Below are 12,176 nucleotides of genomic sequence, written 5' to 3'. Positions count from 1 at the left end.
CCTGCTCCATGAGGAGGACCTGCAGGTGACCCGCGTGCATGCTGGCAAGGCCCTGGGGCAGACTGCCCCTCACCGCAGGCCAAGGCTCTCGGATCCCTGAAAAGCAGGTGGCTGATATGTCAGAGATTAATAAGCATTCAAAGCAAAACACCCTCAGAGCGGAGAAGGAAGGTGCAAAGGAAGGCCGGAATTACCCTCTGAATTTGAGGGCCGGAAGCAACTTCTAGAATCTGGCCAAGAAGCAGTTCTTCCGAGGTTAGCCCAGGAAGAGAAGGACATTCAGGGGAAACACAGTGCAAACATACCAGCATTTTCAAAGGACACCTGCACACCCACAGGTCTGCTGAGTAAAGTAGCAGAGGACAGTGTGCTGTCTGAACGGGACCGGCTGTCACCCATTCAACACTAATGATGTCTGTTTTGAATGAAGAGGAGGAGGCTGCAGGTTTCCTCCCCCGAATCCTGCTTGGCAGAAAAGTGTCTAAAAATTTTGAGTGGACACTCTCTGAACCCTGAGACAGCATACCCTCTGTTGATTGTCTCCGAGGACAAGAACCAGGTGAGATGTCTTTCAGAGAGAAAACAAAATGTTCCTTTTCTTCCAAAAAGATTTTCAGCTAACACTCTTGTCCTGGGTTTCCCATCGTCCTAGGTTTCCCATGGTAGGGACCTTAGAGCTGAGAAGGCTGTAGAAAAAAACCTGCTATTTCTTTACTAACCCACTACCTCAGCCCACATTCCACTTCACATTCCCTGCTAACTGCAGCTCCAAACCCCAGTTTTTTTTCTCCTGTCAATTCCACGCTCATCTATTGTCTCTCTGTATATATATATATATATATATATATATATATATATATACACACACACACACACACACACACACACACACATACATACAATGGAGTATTACTCGGCGATCAAAAGAAATGAAATATTGCCATTTGCAAGCACGTGTATGGAACTGGAAGGTATTATGCTAAGTGAAATTAATCAGTCAAGAAAGACAAAAATCATATGACTTCACTCATATAAGGAGTTTAAGAGACAAAACAGATGAAAACTGGGTAAATACATTCTGAGAAATGAAACTGGAGGCTGATAGGACACCATTCACAAAAAGGAGCTTGAAATGGATTAACATGTAAACTAAGACCTGAAAGTGTAAAGCTCCTAGAAGACAACGTAGAGAAAACAATTCTTGACATTGGACACATTGACAGTTACTAAGTGAGGCTGTTCTAGCATTGTCCTATCTCTAAAATAGCCGACTCTTTGTGATCCAAATATCAAAGCAAACACTGAAAGACTGTGACTTCTAAATTTTTTAACTTACTGTGTCTCTAGGCGTATAGTTTGTTCCATGGGGCTCTTGAGTGGTACCAGATTCTACCAATAGCCAATACCCCCACCACCCCCTGGAAAGTGTTTTTTTTTTCCTTTCAATGTGACCTGCAGGGATAAACTGTTACCACATAGTCTAGGATATGTTTGTATCTCAGAACATATTGGAAATACATCATGTATGAGCCTGGCACTTCTAAGTAGGATAAGCTCAAGGAAACATATTTTCTTGTAGTAATCATCTTCACAAAAGGGTTCAGAGATTGGCCTACAGGTGATTGGATATGGAGCACATTTTGTGCACGAGCATGTTCATGGGTGTATATGTTTAATAATATATATATATATATATATGTATATATATATATATATAAATATAAATATATATATATTGCTTCTACCTAAATGAAAACCAAAATGTAACACGTTGTGGCAGACTATGAGGAGAATCATTCTGCGGGAATAGAGATGGTTTTTCTAAGAGGGAGGGTGAAACCTGGGAGAGGTTGATTTCAAGCTAGAAAGAACACATTATTAGCCAACCTGCTTCCTTTAAATACATTAAAACCGAGTTCTCACTTGAGATAAGTTACTAAAGAAGCTCTCCAAAGAGAATCTTTCAAACTTTTTCATGTTTCCAAGTGCTTGAAATGGGGACATACAAATGTGAGAAAGCATTATGTGTGACCTGCTACCACAGATTCGGGGGGACAGGGCCCTGTCAAAGGCTCTGACCACTGATCAAGACAGGCCATTGATCATGGAAATCCAAAATAACCCAATCAGTAGAAACGTCCACGATGCTTCTCTGAGACTCAACACACAAGTACAACAACTGAACACCCTCATCCTGAAAAGGGATTGAAACCATTCTCAGAAATGGTTCAGGAAACAGAAGAACTTACACTTCCTAGAGATCTCATAGATTTCATTCCCTCCAGTGGTTCAAATAAATCCACCCAACAATGTAAATCAATAGAATTAAATTTTTTAAACGGAGCAAGTGTGGGAACCCAGGGAGGCCCCCCAACGTGGACCTCAACAGCATATTGATCACTTTGAATAGAAGAAACTAGGGAAAGAGCAGGTGTGAGGACATCACACCCTCCTCTGTCCCCTGGAAGCAGGAAATATCTCCCAAATGAAAGCCCCCTCCCAGGTCTAAGAAGGAAAAATGACCACTTATCACCACAGGTAGGGACCTTAGAGCTGAGAAGGCTGTAGAAATAAACCTGCTATTTCTTTACTAACCCATTACCTCAGCCCACATTCCACTTCGCATTCCCTGCTAAATGCAGCTCCAAACCCCAGTTTTCTTTCTCCTGTCAATTCCACGCTCATCTGTTGTCTCTCTATAAAAGGGGCAAAAGCCACCTGGTACTTCATTTCTTTGGTTCTTAATGTCCATATTGGGCCTCCATGTGGTGGTAATAAAACTTTGGGTGTTTTCTCCAGTTACTCTGTCTCATGTCAACTTAATTCCAAAACAGCGGGGAAAGAAGGAAATGTCTCCCTCCAGAAGCCAGTGTCCTGTGTCTAAGGCCACCTAGGGGAGCCCTTCCCCTGACCCCACTGATCTCCAGTCATTCATCCTCTCCTTTCCGCATCTACATGCAGCCCCCCTTTCCCCTGCGAACCACGAGTCCACACACAGTCGTTCCCACTCTGCACCATCAGGGCTCAAACATGCCACAACACCACTGCTGTGCAAGAAGGCTCTCACCCATATCACAAAACAAGGATCCAAAAAACAGTCACCTGTGAAGGGTGGAGTTGGCAGGGTCTGTGACCTGTTCCTGCCTCCTCCATAAGCCTGGTCAGAGCAGGACTCTGGCAAACAGTAGCTGCGAAATGTGCAGACTAGGAGGTACAGGAGGGTCTCACAGGGGTGACTGCGCTATGATGACTGATCCAGGAGTGAGTTTAGCAAGATGCAGAGGGCGTGTTCAGAGTGCTGTCACTCTACACTGCACACCCTGCCGTTATGCTAATGGGTGACTGTACTAAGGCCAGGACAGGGCTGCGAAGGTAGAAGGTACGGACACATGAACTCGGAATCTCCCCTCCCTTCTCTGGGCTCACTGGTGCCACAGGGGAGGTCCTGCGGGATGGGTAAAATACGTGATGGAGCTTAAAGAGAGTACATGTGATGATGGAAATGTAGAATCACTATATTGTACATCGGAAAGGAATATAACACTGTAGGTTAACTCTAATGGAATGACAATAAAAAAGTTAATTAAAAATAAAATTAAAAGCAATTCTATAGACAATTTTTTTGAAAAACAAAGAATTCTATTTCAAAGGGAAAACATTATCACAATGGCGAAATTATACCACAGACTGATATCTGACTAAATTTAACAGGATGGATGTTAGCAAGATTTCTATCAGCTAAATTTTTTTTCCTACAGTTGCCCTCCTACTTCTGGGGAAAAGCTGTGATCCAGTCAGGCTACGAATGTTGTAATAGAGCCGTGATCAAACTGCAAGAATAAGCAATAAGCTCCGGCAATTGCTAGAAAGTGCTAAAATATTAATATTTATTATAGTGTTCTGGTCGTTTTTATTCTTATTTTGCTATGTATTATGGTGTGTGTAACTGTCATTTGCAATTAGCCATGGAAAAGTGTTCCCAAAGGTAGTGAAACAAGGAAATCCTGAGAAACATTTTGAATATTAATAGGATGCAGATGGTCTAGGAACACTAAATCAGCATCTCTGGAGACTGCAATGCGTCCATGAACTTAGAGTTTGAACACTCACTTGCATAAAAGAGTGAATTAAGGAAGTCCCCATGAGAGTTGTCAGGGGAAATGTTGAGGACACAGAAATCTGAAAGACCGTGGCATTCAAAGTCTTTCATGACAGGGTCTTCCCCCACCTCCCGCCCAGTCATCTAGAGTCATAGTCCTGACAGAACACCTTCTTCATTGCTCCTGTCACATCCTTGTTCCACAGGGTATACACGAAGGGGTTGGCCATGGGGGTGACGATGGTGTAGAAGAGAGAAATGAATTTGCCCTGATCCTGGGAGTAGTTGCTGCTGGGCTGGACATAAATGTAGATGGCTGTGCCATAGAACAGGGAGACAACTGTGAGGTGGGATCCACATGTCCCAAACGCTTTCCTCTGCCCTGAAGCTGACTTTATTCTTAACACTGCCCTGACTATCTGACCATAGGAGAACGTGATTAATGCCACAGGTATGAGGAGAATGATCACACTGACAAAGAAGATCTCATTCTCATTCTCAGTGGTGTCAACACAGGCAAGCTTGAGCAGTGGGGTGACCTCACAAAAGAAGTGATCTATTTTATTTCTTCCACAAAGTGGTACAAGGAAGATGAGCCCCGACTGCAATGAGGAGTTGGCAAAACCAATGAACCACGACGCAGAAGCCATCAGGGCACAGAGACGGGGGTGCATGATCACTGTGTAGTGCAGGGGTCTGCAGACGGCTGCGTAGCGGTCAAATGCCATCACCCCTAACAGAATGCATTCTGTGCATCCCAATCCTAGAGAGACGAACAGCTGAGCTACACAGCCAGCAAAGGAGATAGACTTGTCTGCTCCCCTGAGATGAACCAGCAGCTGAGGAACAGTGCTGGTCGTGTAACACAGGTCCAGAAAGCTTAAGTTGGAAAGGAAAAAATACATGGGAGTCTGCAGGTGTGGGTCCAGGCGGGACAATGCAATAATGGTTGTGTTTCCCAGCAGGGTGAGCAGATAGAAGATCAGAAGAACCACAAAGAGGACTCGTTCCAGATGCGGCCGGTCAGAGAAACCCAGCAGGATAAAGCCAGTGAAAGAACTTCCATTTTTTTGGTCCATTCTTTCTTACCACATGTTTCCTGTCAAGATCAAGCATTTAGTAATTTTTAAGAGAAATCTTCAAAAAAATCAAAAGTTGGCAGGGGGTGTGTTTATCATGTTTAAGACCAGTCATGGCATTTTATAAGTAACTATTTGAATAAATGGTGTACTCATTACATTGATCAATTAGTTCCACTTTCGTTCCACATTACCATAAAAGTAAATCATTAATGAGGAGAGGAGCCAAGATGGTGAAACAGCATGGAAGTTTTTTGTGTGTCTCATATCCATGAAATACAGCCAGACCAACACTGAACCATCCTACACTCCTAGAAAACTGACTGGAGGATTAACACAACAATCTGCACAACCTGAACCACAGAATTCAGCAGGTACGTGGCATGGAGAAGTGAACTTGGGGAATGAGAAGGTGCAGGAAGGGAGGTGCTTTTGTGAGCAGAGAGAGGATGGAGACTGCGGGGGGTGGGGGCGGAGAATACGGGAAAAGCATCCCTCCCCAAAAGCAGCTGGAGGAAAGTGGAAAATTGGATACGGCCACAGGGACTAAACTAAAAAGGGAGAAAGGAGAAAGGAGAGGGTTTAATTTGAATTAAGACTGTAAACAAGGGGAGCGCAAAGGCTGCAACTCTGCAGCTGGATACCTGGCAGTGCTCTGGTGGGAAAGGTGAATCCCCAGGAAGAGAGTGGGGTCCGGGAGATTCCCAGGCCACACGGGGAAATGCGGTTCCACTGCCAGAAGGACGTTTGGTAGACACTGTTGAAGCCACCTGGTCCCAGCAGACCCAGGAAGGCAGCCATGTTCACTGATTCTGGGGCAAGGTTGTTGAAGGCAAAGCCTGGTGCCAGATGTGTGTTGCGATTTTCCATGGTCCCTGAAACACTGAGGCTACACTGTCTCGCGATCTTTCTTAGGGGTGGGCTGGCACCTGGCCACAGTCTCGGGGCACCAGCAACAGCAGAGTCCAGCGGGCGTTCCTGGGTGCAGCTGACATTCGGCCATTGCTCATTCGGCCATTGCTCAGTCAGACCCTCCCACAGAGGGGCTGAATGGGTCAAGGCCACAGTCCTTCGGAAGTAAGGGGCCAGGGAAAACAGCCGCATCTGAGACAAAACTCAGGAGAGAGGTGCTGCCTGGGGCCTGGTCACGGAGAGTGAGAAAGCGGGGAGTGGACAGAGCTGAAGACAGAGGACTGGTGCGTGATTGCTGCTCTGGGAGAACAGACTGGGTAGCTGGGTGGCGCCATTTTCACCATTCTTGCACATGCGCGTATGCACCTATGAGCGCTTGAACAATCCACCCCAGTAGTCTAGCAGCACCATCTAGTGGAGAATGGAGCTGTTACACCAAGCCCTGCCCAACTGGGTGAACTTTGCTCTTCAAGAACAAAACCTCACCACCAGATTAATTTAAGGACTATAAAGAGCTACAGGGACTGACATCTAAGGGAAAACGAAGTAGTTTCAGTCCTACTTCAATCTCTTAGCAGGTCCATCTATTCAATTTTCTTTCTTTCTTTTTTATCCTCTTTTACACTTCTTTTTCTTGAATACAGAAAGAGAAAACATTCATTTTTATTTTCAATTTTTATTAAAAATATTTTTCTTCAATTGTCATTACTATATTTTTTACTTTTGTCTAAGTTTTTTCAAATTTGACCTTACTTCCATCATTTTATTTTAGACTACTTCAGTGTATTCACCTTTTCAAATTTTCAAATGATCTCATTATTTTCTTTTTCCTTTTTTCCCTTTTTCATTTCTTTTTCTTGAATGCAGAAAGAGGAAAACTTCATTTTTACTTTCAATTTCTATTAAAATATTTTTCTTTAATTGTTTTGCCATGTTTGCTTTTATGTAAATTTTTCAAATTCTATTTTACTTCCATCATTTTATTTAGTCTAATACAGTGCATTCACTTTTTCAGATTTTCAAACAATTTCTTTTTTTCTTTTTCTTTTTTCCCTTTTTCATTTCGTTTCTTTTTCTTTTTTTTTTTTAATTTTTTTTTCAACTTTTTTAACTTATTTTTGGGACAGAGAGAGACAGAGCATGAACGGGGGAGGGGCAGAGAGAGAGGGAGACACAAAATCGGAAGCAGGCTCCACGCTCCGAGCCATCAGCCCAGAGGCTGACGCGGGGCTCGAACTCACGGACCGCGAGATAGTGACCTGGCTGAAGTCGGACGCTTAATGGACTGCGCCACCCAGGCGCCCCTCGTTTCTTTTTCTTGAATATAGAAACAGAAAAATTCATTTTTGTTTTTAATTTTTATTAAAAACATTTTTCTTTATTTTTTCCTACTATATTATTTATTTTTGTGTATATTTTTTCAAATTCTATTTTACCCCCATCATCTCATTTTAGTCTACTTCAGTGTATTCATTTTTTCAAAATCTCAAATGATTTCCTTTCCCCCTCTTTTTTCTCTCTAATCTGTCAAACCACTTTCAACACCCAGATCAAAACACACCTAGGATCTAGCATCATTTATTCAATTTGTGTGTGTTTTTAATTTTTTAACTTTAATACTTTTTTAATTTTAATTTTAATTTTTCTACCTCATTAATTCCTGTTCTCCCTTCAAAATGACAAAAATGAAGGTATACACCCCAAGAGAAACAGCACAAAGAAATGACAGGCAGGGATTTAACCAATGCAGATACAAGCAAGATGTCTGAACCACAATTTAGAATCATGATAACAAGAAATCTGGCTGGAGTCAAAAATAGATTAGAATCCCTTTCTATAGAGATAAAAAGGAGTAAAATATAGCCAGAATGAAATGAAAAATGCTATGAGTGAGCTGCAATTACTGATGGATGCAGCAGCAGCAAGGATGGATGAGGCAGAACAGAGAGTCAGCCATATAGAGGACAAACTACAGAGAATAATGAAGCAGAAAAAAAGAGGGAGATTAAGGCCAAAGAGCTTGATTTAAGAATTAGACAAATCAGTGACCATTCAAAGGAACACCAGAATCATAGGGGTCCCAGAAGAGGAAGAGAGAGAAATAGGGGTCGACAGGTGATGTGAGCAAATAATAGCGGAAAACTTTGCTAACCTGGGCAAAGACACAGACATCAAAATCCAGGAAGCACAGAGGACTCCCATTAGATTCAACCAAAACCAACTTCAACAAGGCATATCATAGTCAAATTCACAAATTACTCAGGAAAGGAGAGAATCATGAGAGCAGCAAGGGAAAAAAAGTCCCTAACCTACAAGGGAAGACAGATCAGGTTTGCAGCAGACCTATCTACAGAAACTCGGCAGACCGGAAAGGAGTGGCAGGATATATTCAGTGTGCAGAGTCAGAAAACTATGCAGCCAAGAATTCTTTATCCAGCAAGGCTGTCATTCTAAATAGAAGGAGAGATTAAAAGTTTCCCAGACAAACAAAAATTAAAGGAGTTTGTGACCACTAAACCAGCCCTGCAAGAAATTTTAAGGGGGACTCTCTGAGGCAAGAAACAATGAAAAATATAAATAAATAAATAAATAAATAAATACCCAAAGCAACAAAGATTAGAAAGGAGCAGAGAACACCACCAGAAACTCCAACTCTAATAAGCATCATAATGGCAATAAATTCATATCTTTCAGTACTCACTCTAAATGTCAATGGACTCAATGCTCCAATCAAAAAACACAGGGTAACAGAATGGATAAGAAAACAAGACCCAGCTATATCCTGTTTACAAGAGACACACTTTAGACCTAAAGACACCTTCAGATTGAAAATAAGGGGATGGAGAACCATCTGTCAAGCTAATGGTCAACAAAAGAAAGCCAGAGTAGCCATACTTATATCAGACAATCCAGACTTTAAAATAAAGACTCTATCAAGAGATGCAGAAGGGCATTATATTGTAATCATGGGGTCTATCCACCAAGAAGACCTAACAATTATAAATATTTATATGCCAAATGTGGAAGCACCCAAATATATAAAGCATTAATCACAAACATAAACAAACTCACCAATAGTAATACCATAATAGGAGGAGACTTCAATACCCCACTCACAACAATGGGCAGATCATCTAAACAAAATACCAACAAGAAAACAATGGCTTTGAATAACACACTGGCCCAGATGGACTTAACAGATATATTCAGAACATTTCATCCTAAAGCAGCAGAATATACATTCTTCTTCAGTGCACATGGAACATTCTCCAGAATAGACCATATGCTGGGACACAAAGCAGCCCTAAGTAAGTACAAAAAGACAGAGATCATACCGTGCATATTTTCAGACGACAATGTTATGACACTTGAAAGCAACCACAAGAAAAAATTTGGAAAGGTAACAAATACTTGGAGACTGAACAACATCCTACTAAAGAATGAATGAGCTAACCAAGAAGTGAAAGAGGAAATTAAAAAGTATAGGGAAGGCAATGAAAATGATAACAGCACAACCCAAAAACTCTGGGATGCAGCAAAGGCAGTCATAAGAGGAAAGTATACAGCAATCCAGGCCTTCCTAAAGAAGGAAGAAAGATCTCAGAAAACAGCCTAACATTACGCCTTAAGGAGCTGGAAAAAGAACAGCAATGAAACCCAAAACCAACAGAAGACAGGAAATAACAAAGATTAGAGCAGAAATTAGTGCAATTGAAACAAACAAACAAAAAAAAAAAAACACAGTAGAACAGATCAATGAAACCAGAAGCTCGTTCTTTGAAAGAATTAAAAAGATTGATAAACCACTAGGAAGTTTGATCAAAAAGAAAAAGGAAAGGGCCCAGATAAATACAATCAAGAATGAAAGAGGAGAGATCAAAACCAACACAGCAAAAATAAAAACAACAATAAGAGAATATTATGAGCAATTATACGCCAATAAAATGGGCAATCTGGAAGAAATGGACAAATTCCTAGAAACATATACAATACCAAAACTGAAACAGGAAGAAATAGAAAATTTGAACAGACCCATAACCAGTAAGGAAATCGAATTAGTAATAAAAAATCTGCCAAAAAAACAAGAGTCCAGGGCCAGATGGTTTCCAGGGGAATTCCCAAATATTTAAGGAAGAGTGAACACCTATTCTCTTGAAACTGTCCCAAAAAAATAGAAATGGAAAGAAAACTTCCAAACTCTTGCTATGAAGCCAGCATTACCCTGATTCCAAAACCAGACAGAGACCCCACTAAAAAGGAAAACTATAGACCAATATCCCTGATGAACATGGATGCAAAGATCCTCAACAAGATATTAGCCAACCGACTCCAACAATACATTAAAAAAATGGTTTACCACGACCAAGTGGGATTTATACTTGCGATGCAGGGCTGGTTCAATATCCACAGAACAATGAACGTGAGTCATCACATCAATAAAAGAAAGGACAAGAACCATATGATCCTCTCAATACACGCAGAGAAAGCATTTGACGAACTACAGCAAACTTTCTTGATAACAACTCGCAAGAAAGTAGGGATAGAAGGAGCATACCTCGAGACCATAAAAGCCATATATGAATAACCCAGCGCTAATATCATCCTCAATGGGGAAAAACTGAGAGCTTTTCCCATAAGGTCGGGAACAAGACAGGGATGTCCACTCTCGCCACTGTTATTCAACATGGTATTGGAAGTCTTAGCCTCTGCAATCAGACAACACAAAGAAATAAAAGGCATCCCAATCGACCAGGAGGAGGTCAAACTTTCACTCGTTGCAGATGACATGACACTCTATATGGAAAACCCAAAAGATGCCACCGAAAAGCTGCTAGAATTGATTCATGAATTCAGCAAACTTGCAGGATATAAAATCAACACACAGAAATCGGTTGCATTCCTAAACACCAACAATGAGGCGACACAAAGAGAAATCAAGGAATCTATCCCAGTTACAGTTGTACAAAAAAACCATAATATATCTATGAATAAATCTACCAAAGAGGTGAAAAATCTATACACTGAAAACTATAGAAAGCTTATGAAGGAAATTGAAAAAGACACACGAAAAAATGGAAAAAGATTCCATGCTCCTGGATAGGAAGAACAAAAATTGTTAAAACGTTGATACTACCCAAAGCAATCTACATATTCAGCGCAATCCCTATCAAAATAGCACCAGCATTCTTCACAGAGCTGGAACAAATAATCCTAAAATTTGTATGGAACCAGAAAAGACCCCGAATAGCCAAAGCGATCTTGAAAAACAAGATCACAATCCCAGACTTCAAGCTCTACTACCAAGTTGTAATCATCAAGACCGTATGGCACTGGCACAAGAACAGACACTCAGATCAGTGGAACAGAATAGAGAACTCAGAAATGGATCCACTAACGTATGGCCAACTAATCTTTGACAAAGCAGGAAAGACTATCCAATGGAATAAAGACAGTCTCTTCAGCAAGTTGTGCTGGGAAAACTGGACAGTGACATGCAGAAGAATGAACCTGGACCACTTTCCTACACCATACACAAAAATAAACTCAAAATGGATGAAAGACCTCAATGTAAGACAGGAAGCCATCAAAATCCTCGAGGAGAAAGGAGACAAAAACCTCTTTGATCTTGGCCACAGCAACTTCTCACTCAACACATCTCTGGAGGCAAGGGAAACAAAAGCAAAAATGAACTATTGGGACCTCATCAAAATAAAAACTTCTGTACAGCGAAGAAAACAAACAGCAAAACTAAAAGGCAAAAGGCTGAATGGGAGAAGATATTTGCAAAAGGCATATCAGCTAAAGGGTTAGTATCCAAAATCTACAAAGAATTTATCAAATTCAACACCCAAAAAAGAAATAATCCAGTGAAGAAATGGGCAAAAGACATGAATAGACACTTCTCCAAAGAAGACATCCAGATGGCCAACCGACACATGAAAAAAATGTTCAACATCACTCATCATCAAGGAAATACAAATCAAAACCACAATTAAATACCACCTGACACCTGTCAGAAAGGCTAACATTAACAATTCAGGCAACAACAGATGTTGGCCAGGATGCGGAGAAAGAGGATCTCTTTT

At 41.2% G+C, this 12,176-nt stretch overlaps 1 pseudogene; it reads right to left on the bottom strand.

Moving 5' to 3' along the window:
- Positions 1-4,239: 4,239 nt before the first annotated feature.
- LOC125165960 (putative olfactory receptor 2B8) lies at positions 4,240-5,193 on the bottom strand (annotated as a pseudogene).
- Positions 5,194-12,176: the final 6,983 nt, after the last annotated feature.

The sequence above is a fragment of the Prionailurus viverrinus genome, chromosome B2, assembly GCF_022837055.1.
Source record: "Prionailurus viverrinus isolate Anna chromosome B2, UM_Priviv_1.0, whole genome shotgun sequence".
In the NCBI taxonomy this organism is placed as follows: domain Eukaryota; kingdom Metazoa; phylum Chordata; class Mammalia; order Carnivora; family Felidae; genus Prionailurus; species Prionailurus viverrinus.
The sequence above is the reverse complement of the archived record's forward strand: the minus strand, read 5'-3'. Positions and strand labels throughout refer to the sequence as shown.